This window comes from Oryctolagus cuniculus, chromosome X, assembly GCF_964237555.1.
Source record: "Oryctolagus cuniculus chromosome X, mOryCun1.1, whole genome shotgun sequence".
NCBI classification, from domain to species: Eukaryota; Metazoa; Chordata; class Mammalia; order Lagomorpha; family Leporidae; genus Oryctolagus; species Oryctolagus cuniculus.
In genome coordinates, this window is record NC_091453.1 from 82406509 (window position 1) to 82421843 (window position 15335).

Sequence of the window (15335 nt, forward strand, 5' to 3'; positions counted from 1 at the left end):
ACCATTATTTGCTAGGAACACAACAACAACAAAAACCCTGTTTATCTTCAAAGTTTAACTGTTGTCATTCACTTTTTCAACAGAAAGGAAATTTACAAGTGAGTTGCACATTGGATTTAGTCACAGGCCAATTGTTTCTCATTGTGAACCTGGGCCTTAGCATCACAGAGAAACAGTTAACTATAATGGATATCCAGCAATAGTTTATATCTGTTCACAGGTTGATTTCACACTTAGCTACTATTTTTTTCAGAGATAATTCAAATGGCTTCTGTGGAAGGTGTATGTTTTAGATTAAGTTCTTGAGACTTACTGTGGCTTACCAATGTTCTGTAGTTACAGTTGAAATTCATCAGTAATAAAGAAAGAGACAGAAAGAAAGAGAGAAGGGAAAAGAAGAGAGAGAGAAAGGAAGGGACGGAAGATGGAATACATTATATTCTTAGAGTTGTGTCTATGAACTATGTTGAATCTGTTAAAAATAAATTAAAAATAAATAAAGAAATTAGAGAAATGAGCCTTGTTTCATGGTCACTGAGTCAGAACCACTCCCCCACATCTCCAAGTATTATCCACCTTCTCGTTCTTTTCTCTTTTTCTATCTCCTTTTCTCCCCCTCTTCCCTTGCAGTGCCAAGAGTTAGGGCACATCCACACAGGAGGATACAACAACATACACACACAGCCCTTTGTTCACTTGCTTTTTGACTCATCGCTTTACTGCAAAGTGTTTTAGAAGAACAGCATTATAAAGATGCATGGCAATTGTAGATTAAATGATTAGGAATTATATACAACTATTACCATTCCCTCATTTCTCTAGAAATACATTCTTTTAATTATTTCAGTGTCAAAATCAGGGAATGCTCACTAGGTTTTTTTTTTTTTTTTTAAGCCACCAAATTGCATGGATCCAGAATGAAGGGGAAAGATGGGTAATCAACATACTGTAGCTAATGTGACCAAAATCCATACTATGGCATATGTATTGAATTGGATGCAACCAAAAAATGCCAATTGTGCCCATTTGCCATGGGCACTCTAACCAGGTATGTGAAGGGCAACAATCCAGAAATACTGGTCCTACAACTTGCAAGGCTATCTATTAAGCCATGGCAATTGAAATAAACATTTTCATCAGATCCAGTACCACCAGAGACACATACAGAAATGACCATGTCTGTGTTATTCTGTTTGCCTTCAAAATCTAAATAGCTATTTATTTGCATATTTCTTCCAATGAAAAACAAATATTGCCCTCATTTCAGAAACAAAAGCCCAAACCAGCAGATTCAGAGCCATGATCTAATGAACCCAGAGACACAATGAAATCACCAGCCATACAAGGCCATCAACAGAAACTAGTGAGTGTGGCAATATTGTTTAATATCCTTTTCATATCAAACTAGAGGATCTAACAAAGGATTAAGAACAACCCTAAGAGAAACCTCTAGGTTGAACTTCCTAAGGTTTCTGATATACAAACATGGAGAAAGCTTGAGCTTATGGGATGACAGCCTCACAGAAATAAACTTATCCAAGTACATATGAAAGAAGACATACTTTAGGACCTCAAAAGCATAGTAAACTGGTAAAAGAACTCTCACTATGTTAAAACATGACAGTACTTTCAATTTTTAAAATAAAGAAATCCTTTATAATGCCAATTAGCTTTATAGATAAAGAAGAATAGAACTTTTAATGATAGTCAGTATTCAATTAACATAGACTTAAAGGATGTTTCCTTGGAAATGCTGTCCAACAGAACTTTACTTTGTCTATGAGGATGAAGTTGCGCCTTTTACTATCAGAGTGAAATGAACACTGAATTATCCTTTAGTGCAGAGAAAAAAGATCCTGGTGTTACATCTGCTGGCTTTTTCCTAGGCTCCCTTGTAACGATTGCTAGCTGACTAGCCTATGCTCACACTAAACCAGCTTTATCTTGGATGCACTTATTAGTAAATGAACAAAACAGCTCACTTATAACCAAAAATGCAAGAATGTGTAGTAGACTTTTCCTTAATTGCCGAGAGAGAGAGAGCAAGAGAGAGCGAGAGAGCATCTAGCTTTCCATAAAGGGGACAATGTCCTATGATTTTAAACCAATTACTTGTTTCACAAAACTTACATCTGAAGATTTCTAGTTAATTTTCAGACATTAATTCCCATAATATGCTAAGATGCCAAAGAGGCAGGAGAATGAGACAAGTTTGGGTCTCCCTGCACCTATGATCCTTCACTGCCATTCCGAGACTAGGTAGACACAGGAAAGTCTAACCACAACAATATCCAGCTAGATGAGCCCTACTTGGCATTTTCATCACCTTGCCTCAAGTTATACACAGTCATTATGCATACTATTCCTCTCACCAGATCACAAACTTCTTGAGGATGAGTTCCCCTTAGTTAAAACTGTGTTCCTTCACATTATCTAGAACAGGGTCTTGTTCCCAAAGGACATTACAAACACTTATGAGGTAATAAAATGGAACCCTAGGCATTCTACACATTCATTGCAGCTACAAGTAGGTTCATCATAATGTTGAATAAGCCTATAGGTCTATTTGTAGCAGACCTGAGTCAAGAAAGTATGTTTGGAAATAGTGGCACTAGCCTAACTGCCAAGCAAATGGGCATCGTTTAGAAACCAGCTAACAACTGATTACAAACACCTCATTTTTAAACACACAACTTTGTAATAAATATATAAAGAGCTGCCATGTTATGCTCCTATTTGAGCCTGACATAAATATTGCAAAGAAAGTAGTATCACCCACATTTCTCACATGAGGAATACACAGATCATAGAAGTTGAGTCACTTGCCCAGGGTCACAGAACAAGTATAATAACCAGGACTAGAACCTCTTAAACTCTTGACAATTTCCTTTTCATGACACATTACATCAATACAAGGTGTATTCAAGTAAACCTATAAACTCACATACACTCTTCATATATATTCATATTCTCCCAAAATATTCATATAACAGGACTTACTGATTTCAATTGCTTTTCCAGTCCAGAGACCCAATGTTACGAGATTTACTGACAAAACTCCATCAGGTTTTGTTGTACCAATTCTTAGACGGCCTTGTTTTGGAGCTTGCCTCTTCTGGGGCACTCACCAAGGGAACTCTGCTATCAGAGACAGGGGTGTGCTGTTTCAGAGAGCCTTGCCAGGGAGATACCATTACAATGTGTAATGGAGGGAAGCCATTTCTAAGATCATTTGATCAGGAGGAGCTGAGCTACTTGTTAGGCAGATTTGCAAAAGCAGCTGGACAAGCAAGGGAGGCACTAGCTCTTTTTACAGCCACCCAGTTTCAATCTTAGATCATGCAAGAGATAGCTGACTGCTGACATATATACAAGCACGCATACACAGAATACATTCATGTTCTCTCTCATACATACAAGAAAATGAAATTGATCCTGCTGTACTCTTGTTCTCTGCTAACATTTTTATGAGTAACTGCTACTGTTTTCAGCAGGAACTAAACATTAATTGAGTCTAACAATCCAGTATATTATATCTGCAAATTTTAATGTCAGGCTGCAAATATGCAAATTGATAGGTGTATCCCAGCATCCAGACCTCATATACTGCATATGTTACAAGGGACAAATAGTCCATTTTCAAATGACTTACATTTCTAAATGTATGCAGTACCATACTTCATTCTTCATTGTGTATGTTGCATGAGTCAAGGCCAAGAAAATGCTAATCACTATCTTGATGTGTATTTACAGACTGATGCACTATTACAGGTTTCAGCTTTCCATTTACATTATGGATGATTCTACAAAGAGAAAATAGGATGCATAAAGAACAAAGGTAGAAATATTTTAAGCATAAAACATAGAAGTAATTACCTTAAAAGAAGATGCCTCAAAGAAATGAGTGAGAAAAAGAAAAGAGAAACAGGACCTAGTAATAAAATATACCCTAGTTCTCAAACACTGACTGCAACATCCTTGGGAACATTCAAATTGAACAAATTTGATGTAGACTAACTGCCCAAGTGAGCAAGATATCGTAAACCAATGTCTTTAGTCTCTGGAGTTCCAGTTTCTTTTACTACGCATGGATGATAATTATACACTTCCCTGATCCAGCTCAGTGAAAGATGCACAAATATTATTTGGGAGCTATGGTTAAGGAAAGGGAAATATCTATAAAAGCAGGCTTCCCTCAAGTAGTGAAGGAAGAATAGAGATGTCATACAACACACTTTTCATCTAGTCTACTTCACAAATGGTTGCAGATAAAAATACAGTTGGTTACAGCCTTAGTTGTAAAAATTCCCCAGCTCTTGTTTGTGTGATCTCTTTGGTTCTTAGTTCTATCATTACGATCAATTGTGAACAGAAATTGATCACTGGGACTAGTGAGATGGCATTGGTACATGCCACCTCGATGGGATTGAATTGGAATCCCCTGGTATGTTTCTAACTCTACCGTTTGAGGTAAGTCAGCTTGAGCATGTCCCGAATTGCACATCTCTTCCCTCTCTTATTCCCACTCTTATATTTAACAGCGATCACTTTTCAGTTAAGTTTCAGCACTTAAGAAGAATTGTGTATTGATTACAGTATTCAACCAAAAGTATTAAGTAGAACAAACAAAAAAATACTAAGAGGAATAACATATTAAGCTGCTCATGCTAGCTGATAGAATCAAAAAGGGAGAGAATGATCCAACATGGGAAGTGAGATACACAGCAGACCCATAGAATGGCAAATGTCCTAAACAGCACTCTGGCCTCAGAATCAGCCCTTAAGGCATGCGGATCCGGCTGAAAGGCCCATGAGAGTATTTCAGGCATGGAAAGCCAAGACACTCTGGGGAAAAAAAAATAAAACCTAAATGAAAGATCTCCACGAGTGAGATTCCAGTGGAAAGAATGGGTCATCAAAGAAGGAGGTACCTTTCTCTGAAGGGAGGAGAGAACTTCCACTTTGACCATGGCCTTGTCTAAATATGATCAGAGTCAGTGAACTCAGGGGGCTTCCATAGCCTTGGCAGCTCATGACAAGAGCCTAGGGTGATTACTGATGCCATAAACAAGAGTGTCAATTTGTTAAGTCAACAACAGGAGTCACTGTGCACTTACTCCTCATGTAGGATCTTTGTCCTTAGTGTGCTGTACATTGAGATTGAATGCTTTAACTAGTACTCAAACAGTATTTTTCACTTTATGTTTCTGTGTGGGAGCAAACTGTTGAAATCTTTACTTAATGTATGCTAAACTGATCTTCTGTATATAAAGAGAATTGAAAATGAATCTTGATGTGAATGGAAGGGGAGAGGGAGTGGATAAGGGGAGGGTTGCAGGTGGGAGGGACGTTATGGGGGGGAAGCCATTGTAATCCATATTCTGTAATTTGGAAATTTATATTCATTAAATAAAAGTTAAAAAAAAATTCCCCATCTCTGATTCCCCACCCAAAACAACTGTTTTGCCTTGAAGAAAACTTCCTGTGGATAGAAAAACATATAAACCCAAAGCAATTCCTCTAGAAACCAAGAGCCTTATCAAAAGATGGCCTCACAGTTGAGTATGCTGACTTCCCCCATGGCTTTCTTGGTTCAAGCTTACACAAGCTCTTCATTTGCAGTCTGATGGATGCACCAAGTAGTTTGGTCCCCTTGCTGCCTATTACTTTGCTTGGTACAGCAGCCACAGTCTTCTTGAAGAAGAGATGATTCTTCATTGGTTCATGCTAGAACAGATTCATATACCAGCTCATGATCAGCATTCCTTCTCCAGTGCTCACTCTACATACAAGGTGAAGACTGCTATGTGCTTAAATGCTGCCATGGCCATAGGAAGCCCCAAAGCTTAGATAATAGAGCCTATCCCAGACCTCTGAAGAGATGACACTCTGAGTGGTAAGCTGCAGAAAATGCAGAAGCAATATTTGGAGCAAGAAGCTGGAGTCAGCAGGCCTGAGGGTGAATCAGACAGTACTTCCCAAATTAGTTCTGTGGAGCCTGGACTTAGAATATTGGGGATATAGAGAGGAGAGAAACTGTATCATTGTCATCACCATCATCATCATCATCATATGTGTGTGTAATATATATATATTATATATATATATATATATAGAGAGAGAGAGAGAGAGAGAAATGTTTGTGCAGAAAATTATTTCTCCTTTAAGATTGAGCCAAAGTTCTTTATGTCATAGCACTCTCAATCATTCCAGGCAACCAACAGCTACTTTTATGTACATTAGCAGATCGTCTGGACATTCCCTCTTCTCTTAATAATGAGCGTATTATAGGCTAAACAACTGTTATCAGGAAGGTAACAGAAAAATATCTTATGTCAATCCATCATAGTTCCTCCAGCAAAATGTCAATTCATCCTTTATCTTGTTGATTTCTGGTTGACTTTCATTTCAAAGTATCCTAAGACTAAAACAGTGACCCTTTGAGGTTTAAGATAGTAACTCCAAGAATGCGATTATTTATTAAGTCTCCTTAAATAACCTATACGTGCATGCTTTCATTTACTCAAACAACATATACTTGCTGGTGTCTTTGTGCCAGCCACCATGCTGATGGGTGTAAAGAGATGAATAAGTGCCAAGCCCTAAGTAAGGTAACAGGTTTGAGCAGTCGCATTCATCTTTGGCTGAACATTATACATAAAATATATATCACATATATAGACAAAAATAGAACTACCAATCAAGTAAAGGTATGTGAATTGCAAAATGAAGAGTACTAGAAAGAAAGCAATTATAGTACCTCAGAGGAGAGTGAGATTCTCTTTGAGTGACTGCTATCTATTATATGAAAAATTGGTGCCAATAATCATAAGAATGTGCTGGATAGTGTTTGAGAAAACACCACTACCTGACCTCATACCCTCATTCATAATAATTCTCAAAAACATTCATAGTCACCAGGTATTGTATCCAGTACAGGTGCATAAAAAGAGCAACAAATAAAGACCAGAAGACCCCTGTCTTCAAAGAGCTCAGAGTCTAGTGAGGAAAGCAGACATGCAGATGTATAATAAAAAGGCAACAAGATACAACAGAGGTAAGCATAAAATGCTTTGAAGGGTCAGAGCAGAGAGGTTAAGTGAAGTTACCATAGGAATTTGAGGATATAATACATGAGCAGGGCATGAAGGATAAGTGGGAATTCCCCAGGATTTAAGTCAGGATGCAGCAGATTGGTGTAAGATACTATTCAACAGTATATCTGACCCAGGAATACTCCAGGCATGCTACATTACTTTTGGGCCCCTGTTTCTACTGTGCCAAGTGAAGTTGATGCTGTATAAAGATGAGAAGGTATCTCAAACTTCTGGATGAAGGTCACCAGTGCAAGACTTGAAAGAGCTAGAACACTGGCTCCTGGTGAGCTACAGAAAAAAGGATCTGTATGGCCTGACACGAAGTATTTGCTAAAACTGTAGCCACAGATGAGTATAACTGATGTCTTTGAGGGAAATGTATTGGAAACATAATATTTGGAAAAAGAAATTCTCTTCTTAAGACTGGTTATGTGGTCTTGAATTCGTGGGTTGAATTTTCATTAGTAAGTCTTTTGTAAACAGTAAAGAATGCCTCTAACAAATGAAGAATATCTAATTTCAGCTCCACTTCTGGATTTTTGGGGATCTTGAGGAAACCATTACTCTTTGATAAATTCATTTACTCAACATTTATGCCATGTCTATTATGTGACAGACAGGCAGATGTTTTGGAAGAACAGGGGGAAAGGGGTAAGCTAATGCTACTCAGGAGGGTCAGAGAATATGGCACTTGAGCAGGGTATTGAAGGATAAATAGGAGTATGCCAGATTCTAGGGTGAGAGATAAACAGAGTCCCTGCCCTTGAAGAGGCTTCAAAAAATAATAGGTGTCAGCATGACAGCATGTGCAAAGATAAGAACAAATTGCCATACAAAGACAAGAGAGAGGGACCCCCAATAGCCTGAAGGAAGCTGCTACATAGGGTAGTATATTTGAATTGAATTAGGAAGAACAAGTCAAAAAATCATGGCGAGGCTATGTTACAAGCACAAGGAATGATGTATATTAAGCTCCAGACAAAGAAGAATGATAGAAAAAATGAGATCAGTAGAGAAAAATCAAGAAGTCTTCTAGGTTGGGACTGGCATTGTGGCACAGCGACACCTGTATCCCGCACCAGAGTACAGGTTCTAGTCCCAGCTGCTCTTGCTAATGTGTCCGGGAAGGTAGCATATGACAGCCCAAAGTACTTGGGCCTCTGCCACTTATGTGGGAGACCCAGATGGAGTTCTAGGCTCCTGGCTTCGGCCTGGCCAGCCCCAGCCATTTCAGCTAGTTGGGGAGTGAATCACCTTTGGAAGATCTATTTCCTCTGTCTCTCCCTCTCTGTCACTCTGCCCTTCAAATACATAAATAAATCTTTTTTTTTTTTTTTTTAAAAGTCTTCTGTGTCTTTCCACAGTATTGGGTTTCCTCCTGTCTATGTAAAGGGGCTTCAGGGAATGAGACAGCATAGAAAGGCTGTGAATTTAAGAACTATTATCTGAGTAACAATGTAGTAGATGTCTAAGGTTGAGATAGGGAACCTTTTTCCCATGAAATGAGATGTTCCAGGTAGCAACATAAAAATAATTTTGAAAAGTGACAGCACTAAGACAATGAGCCAGGGAAGGAAAAGCACATGAAATATGGGAATAGAAAGACTATCCAAGAGGGGCCTCTATTTTGAATATTTGCCAAAGATAGCAGGGATGCTAGGTTTGATTGGAGTAACTGGTCTCAGGACCCCTAATGGAATCTAGGTAAAAATAGCTTTCTATTACAAGAGGTTCAGGGGAGTAGTAGGAGAAATGGTTTGTATACACTTTCCTTTGTATTTGGCATGCCTCAGTTTCCATTATTGTGAAATTTGACTAACCAATTAGCTCACAAAGGTGACGAAAAAAACTGATGAAATTGGTGTGCTGATAACAAACATGAGTATGTTGGCATCTTCTTGTATGAGCAATCATTGGACAATCAATAATAATCATATTCTCAAAAGAGTAAGAATAACTTATTTTAATGTTTTGGCCTTTTTTTAATAACAAATTCATCTACATTTTTGTACAGACTATACCAACAAATACAATAAAATACCTGCAAATTCACCTCCAATATACTACTTTTCATAATAAACTTGCCTTTTGATGACCTTTGACTTTCCATGAACTTTTTGAGATACCCTCATATTTCTTTTTCTTTAAGATTTATTTTATTTATTTGAAAGGCAGAGTTACAGACATACATACACAGAGAGAGAGCTGCTGGTTCACTATGGTTGCAATGGCAGGGCATTGGCAAGGCCTAAGATAGGGGCCTGGAACTCCATCCAGGTTTCCCACATGGGTAGAAGGTGCCAAAGGACTTGGGCCATCTTCCACTGCTTTCCCAAGCACATTAGCAGGGATCTGGATTGGAAGCAAAGCAGCTGGGACTTAGACCATTGCTCTGATATGGAATACCCGCATCATAAGTGGTGGCTTAACCACTGAACCACGTGAGGCTCAAATATATTATTTTATATAAATCAATATACAAAGACGCGAGGATAGAAACAATGACACATTGGAAATCTCAGTAAAACTTAAATTAGTAATGTCTAGTGGGAAGCCAAATAAACATCTAAGCATTCTGTATTTGAGTGGTATCAACCATGCAGCATGTAATTAATGAAAAGTTGAAGGAAACTTCAATTCATGTGTGATGAAAAGAACCTCTCTAGCTGAATCCATTCCTCTTAATACATAAGGCAAAATTAGACAATATAATTGCAGCAGCCACTCTAACATTCATTTAGCATTATGAAGTTTTTCAGAAGAGAGTTGGCCATGTGGGTTGCAGATTTTAATTTGGAGGCCATCCATATGGGAAGATATGCAATTGTCCAGGAAGACTATACAATAAGGGAGAAGAAAAAACCTGTAGGAAACATCAACATCTAGGGGCTGGAAGAGGAAGAAGAACCAGTGCTTTCTGAGAAAGGTGTTCGAAGAGGTGGACCAAATGACTATGATGTCATGCAAACTGAGAGAAGAGTGCTTTATGTTCCAGAGGTCAAAAGTGCTCCTCTCTTCTTGTCCTCCCATTGTTTCCTTAAAGTTGACTAAACTTGATGTCTTGGAATTTTCATAATGGAAGAGAAATGGCCAAGTGGTACTAGAAGTCTGTTGATATGCTTCATCAGGTTTTAAGAATTTCCAGATTCTAGTCATTTAGTGCCACTGAAGCAGCATGAAGAGAACCACAAAGTTCAAAAAATTCATGGAAAATGTGCATTATGCAAAAATTATGCCTGGATCTCAAAAAACTTTTTGCACTAAAAGAAACTTATTTCATTGCCCGATGAATGTTTTGAAGTACCCTCAATATACCTTAAGAAAGATTTTCCTCTTGGTGGTGAATGGCAGCACTGTGGCTATATATCACTCAAACCTATTCTCAAGGGTACTCTTATGATATCACATGTGTTGCATTCTTGTGATGTACTAGGCATTGCATATGATACAGAAAATACAGTTCAACTAGTAGATAAACTTTAGAAAGCATTTAGATTTTTTACAAGGAGTATGCTTAATTGAAATAGTTCTTATTTGCCCAGTGTAACCTCAAAAGTCTCTGCCAACAAAATGCAAATATTCACTCTGGATTAGTACCTTAGCCTAGCTAATAAGCTGCATGACCCTGGCTACATTACTTGGCCTCTCTGAACCTATTTTTCATTTGGAAAAGGTGACCTCTTGACAAGAAGGTGGTAAGGATCAAACAATCCACATGTGTGAAATGTGTGGAAGTAATTTATGACATTCTACCAATACATTTTATGAATACTCCCACAGATTTCACAAGCCAAAACCAAAATCACCATCATCCACTGAGATCTTATCATGTTCTAGGCATCTGCTAAAAGTTACTAATATACAAGTTCATATATCCTGCATAACTACATGAAGTATTATTACTACTTCCATTCTACAGATGAAGGGGCTGTTGTTCAGAGACAGTCATTTGCCCAAGGTCATCGAGCTAGTAAGTGAAAGACTGTGATTATACAATCCTATGTCTGTGTGACTCCAAAGCCCACGCTCTTCTTTATGCTTCCTCAGTCACAAAATGTGTCATATGATATGACACATTCTCAGTTACTCACAGCTTTTGCAAGGACATGACTGTACCTAAAACTATGGGCAAGTGAATGGCACATCCACAGTCATGTTTGGGATGAAAGCCTAGAAATTAGCCAACCCTCTCCCTAAAAACAGGTATTCAATATTAGAGTCAGGGACAACTGAGTGTCTGTGGCTAGAGAGCTGGCCCACCAGTTCTACCAGCATCAGGATTCTCTTGTACTCCCACTCCTCTCAAGGGTCTGTAACACCTAAATTATCATGAAATATCACTACAGGGCCTGCCACCTTCAACACTGGCATCTCATATGCGCACCAGTTAGAGTCCTGGTGCTCCACTTCTGATCCAGCTCTCTGCTAACGTGCCTGGGAAAGCAGCGGAGGATGGCTCAAGTGCTTGGGCCCCTGCCACTCATGTGGGAGACCCAGATAGAGTTCCTGGCTCCTGGTTTTGGCCTGGTCCAGCCCTGGCTATTGTATCCATTTGGGGAGTGAACCAGCAGATGGAACATTTTCTCTCTCTCTCTCTCTCTCTCTCTCCCTTCCTCTCTCTTTCTGTAATTCTGTCTTACAAATAAAATTTTTAAAAAAAGAAACATCACTGCAATAGGAAGATAGATATGCCCTAATGTGACTTGGAAATTCTCCATGGGTTAATCTTATTTTTCACTAATCTTTATGAATTAAAACAAGCACTGATACCTAGCTTGTGGCAGAAACAAAGACTTAAAATAAGACAGGCACCAAGTCCTGTAAAAATCAGGCCTTTCTGCCTGTTATGAAGCAGACTGTCTCTCTGTTATCTCATAGTGCTGCCCCTTTGAAGGTGCCCATTTCAAAGGGTTGTGGTAATGATAATGAGATCAATTATTAAACATTTACTATAGAACAGATATTGTACTAAACTCTTTCATATGTTACCTCATTTCATACTCAACAATTCCATGAGGAAGGTGACATTAGTGTCACTCCCATTTTACAGATGAGGACACTGAGGCTTAAGGGGGATAAAGAATTCCTCAAGGTTACACAACCAGAAAGTGGCCAAAGTGGGATTCAAATACTGGTCTGCGTGACTCCAGAACTGGTTCTCCCATCACTTCTATCATCATGGAAGAAGGGGTTATTAAGCAGTTTGAAAAGTACAAAATATCATATAAATGCAATGCAGTGGGTCTTCTCACTTAGTGCTTTTTACTGAATTCAAGTGAATTCAGGCAAGTGCATATTCCCCTTCCTAAAATTTAGCTAGTCTTGTACATTGTATAAACTGCTTTGGAGAGTCTTAGGGTATTAGCAAGAAACCATCAAATGCAAAATTGCCTGGTGGTTTCTCTAAAGCCATCTTCTGGAGGAGGAGGTGGCTAAAGCTAGGGCCTGTAGCTCACTTTTCTTCCTCTACCTCAGACTCAATGACAACAAAGCTCTGCTCTGTGATCTTCTGGAAAGATGCCACAGCACTGTGGCTAAGCAAGAGGCCTATGAGGAAGTTTACTTTGGGAAGTGGCTTCACTAACCCCTAAGTGCTGTCCACAACCACCTGAGGGTCTTCAAGCCATTGGAGTTCGAAGACCACTGATTAAAGTCCACTGGAAAAGATCCGTCCAATTCCAACTCCAAGGCTATTTCCTTGTGCTACTCTTCCATGGTGACTGTATCTTTCTCAGACAAAGGAAATACCTCAGGAGCAAAGTGTCTTTCACCAGTTTGAATATCCCCCTGGGCTAAGCACTTCTGCAGGTCCCATACAAGATCCACACTCTGAGCTGGTGGTGCCACTGGAGTTCTGGGATTGAAGAAGACAGCAGGAGAGACACTGGATCTGTACTGACAACATATTGCCTCCCACTTTCTTTTTGATTTCTTAATTGTGCTTCACAAGTAGCTGCTTTGAGCCTAGCATTGAGCTACGCAGGAATTCAACTTGAGTATGATGATGTGGGTCCTGCTATCAAAGAAGTTCTCCATCTAATGGCAGAGGAGTGGTAGAAGTGGAGACAGAGGTTGGGTGATGGTCCAGAGTACAAGCACTTGCCATGGCATGCCAGACCCCTTACCAAATGGCAGCCTGGACACATTTTTGCACTCATTTTTCCTCTAGGAAGACTCCAGAAGAAAAAACCATGAACTAGAGACAGGCTCCTGCAAGGTGCTCTAAGGCTTCTAAATCTCTGGTGGTGCACACCTGTAGCCCCAGGCCCTTCATCTATGGGTTCACTCCCAGGTTTGTGCATTGTATTCTCTTGCAGGGAAATGTTCAATCTGTCTAGGGTGCAAATAACTTCCTTCAGCTTATCTTTACCCACGCCTACTGAGAAATCTCCTCCAGTAACGTGTGAGTCACAGCTGCTGAAATTTCAGTGAAGTCTACATATGCACATGTACATTCACAGTAGAAATTTATTTTATCATTCAGCTAGATCATTAACCTTTTCTTGAACATCACGTTCCAGGGACAATGGAGTATTAAGAAGATCTGGCTAGTTTCGAGGTGTCTGATGGAAGTAGCCTTGCCCTTTTCATGGGTGTAATCAGTAGCAAATTCTATATCATAAGCATAAAACCAAAGATAAGCAATTTTGCATATGAAATCATTCAGAATGCATAAAAGAACATTTTCTTCACCTTTCCTTCCCCTTGGGAAAGACATGGGATAAGTTAAGCCATAAGCATTCCAAAAAATAAACACATGAACTAAACCTCAACTTCTGTTGGACAGGATTGGCCAAATCTCTATTAGAGATGATCTCTGTGAAAGGAAACTATGTGGAAAGGATAGAAAACTTGATCTGTAGGTTTGAGCTCTGTTGCTTTAATCCTGCACATAAATTCTCCCTTCAGCTCTAATTCCCATTGCCACCCCAGATGAGACCAATACTCTTCCTTCAGCCACTGCATGTTAGAACACCTTTCGGCAGGGGTAAGGACAGCACTAGTAGCAAACAGCGAGAAAAGACTACAATTTTGATTATGAGCTATTGCCTACAATTGGGTGTACCACAGTGTGCGTTGTCAGTGAAAAATAACATGAATGTGGCAAATGTGAGTATAAGGAGCACGTGTAAGAGCTTTGAAATGTAGATGCGAGTGTGTGCATGAGACTGAGGGTCACACTAGTAAATCAATGTGAGTCAATGTGGATCAATGTGAGGGGCATAGGCCAGTGTCAATGTGAACATGTGTTACTATGAATGTCCATGTGAGAGTCTAGCAAAGTATACATAGTACTCTATGGAATAGTGTGTGACTGCATGAGCATATGGGTCAAGTATGAGTAAATTTATCAACATAAGTGAAGATGTGGCAGAATGAATATGACTGTAAGTAAATGTGAGTCTCTGTAGCCTGTAAGTACATGTGTGTATCTATGTGAGTTGACTGTTGCAATGTGAACAGTGTGTGTGTCAGTGTGGTGTACTACAGTAAACACAGGTAAGTGTGCAGGTCACAACATGTGCACTGGTTGAAGCAGTGGGAGTGACATTATGTCAGCATGAGAGTAGGAGAGTATGAAAATATGAGTGGATGCTAAATGTGATTATGCCCTTGTGAAAATCTGTGATACATGTGTAGGAATCTGTGTGTGAGACACTGAATATACATGAATGTGAGGGAGTGTGATTGTGTGTCTGTGGGAAAAAGTGGGAGTATGCAATTTTGAGTGTGTGGTTATGAATATGAGAGTGAGTATATGAAGATGTAAGAGTGTCAGTATGTGAGCATGGATGTGCAATGTGACTCCGTGCTAATGCGATTTTGTATGAGCATTGAATGTGATGAGCATATGTATGTATCAGTGTGTATCAATGTGAATATACCTGTGTTTAAGTTATTGTCTATGGCTATGAAAGGGTAGAGTGATAGTTTTCAGTGGCAATGGCTGAGTTTATGAAACATGTGTGCCTGATTGTATTATGGAGTATGTGCCTGTGAATTTATTGTAGAGTACAAGATGTTTCAGTGTAAAGGAGGTGTGTGCAAGACTGTGAACATGTGTCAAAAAGTATGCGTATAAGTGTGATTATCTGTGAATATGACAGGGCAAGACATGGATTCAGTGCTGCACATGAGTACAAGAGCATGATATTGAGAATATGAGGGCAAGTGGGTAAGATGGCATTTATAGCACAAACACACATAAACATGAACATATAAGCATATATGTACATG

At 39.2% G+C, this 15335-nt stretch overlaps 1 protein-coding gene across 18 annotated transcripts in view; it reads right to left on the minus strand.

Annotated features, from left to right (window-relative positions):
• The window catches only part of PAK3 (p21 (RAC1) activated kinase 3), a 278987-nt gene that overhangs the window by 97094 nt on the left and 166558 nt on the right, over nucleotides 1-15335 (minus strand). For 2 of the 18 annotated variants that reach the window (XM_051827249.2, XM_051827244.2), the window contains one exon: nucleotides 3653-3803. The exons of 15 other annotated variants lie outside the window; for them this stretch is intronic. The gene's annotated coding sequence lies outside the window, so the exon portion shown is untranslated. Of the gene's footprint in view, nucleotides 1-3000; nucleotides 3525-3652; nucleotides 3804-15335 lie in introns of those variants that run through there. One more of the 18 variants, XM_051827251.2, reaches the window with a different exon arrangement.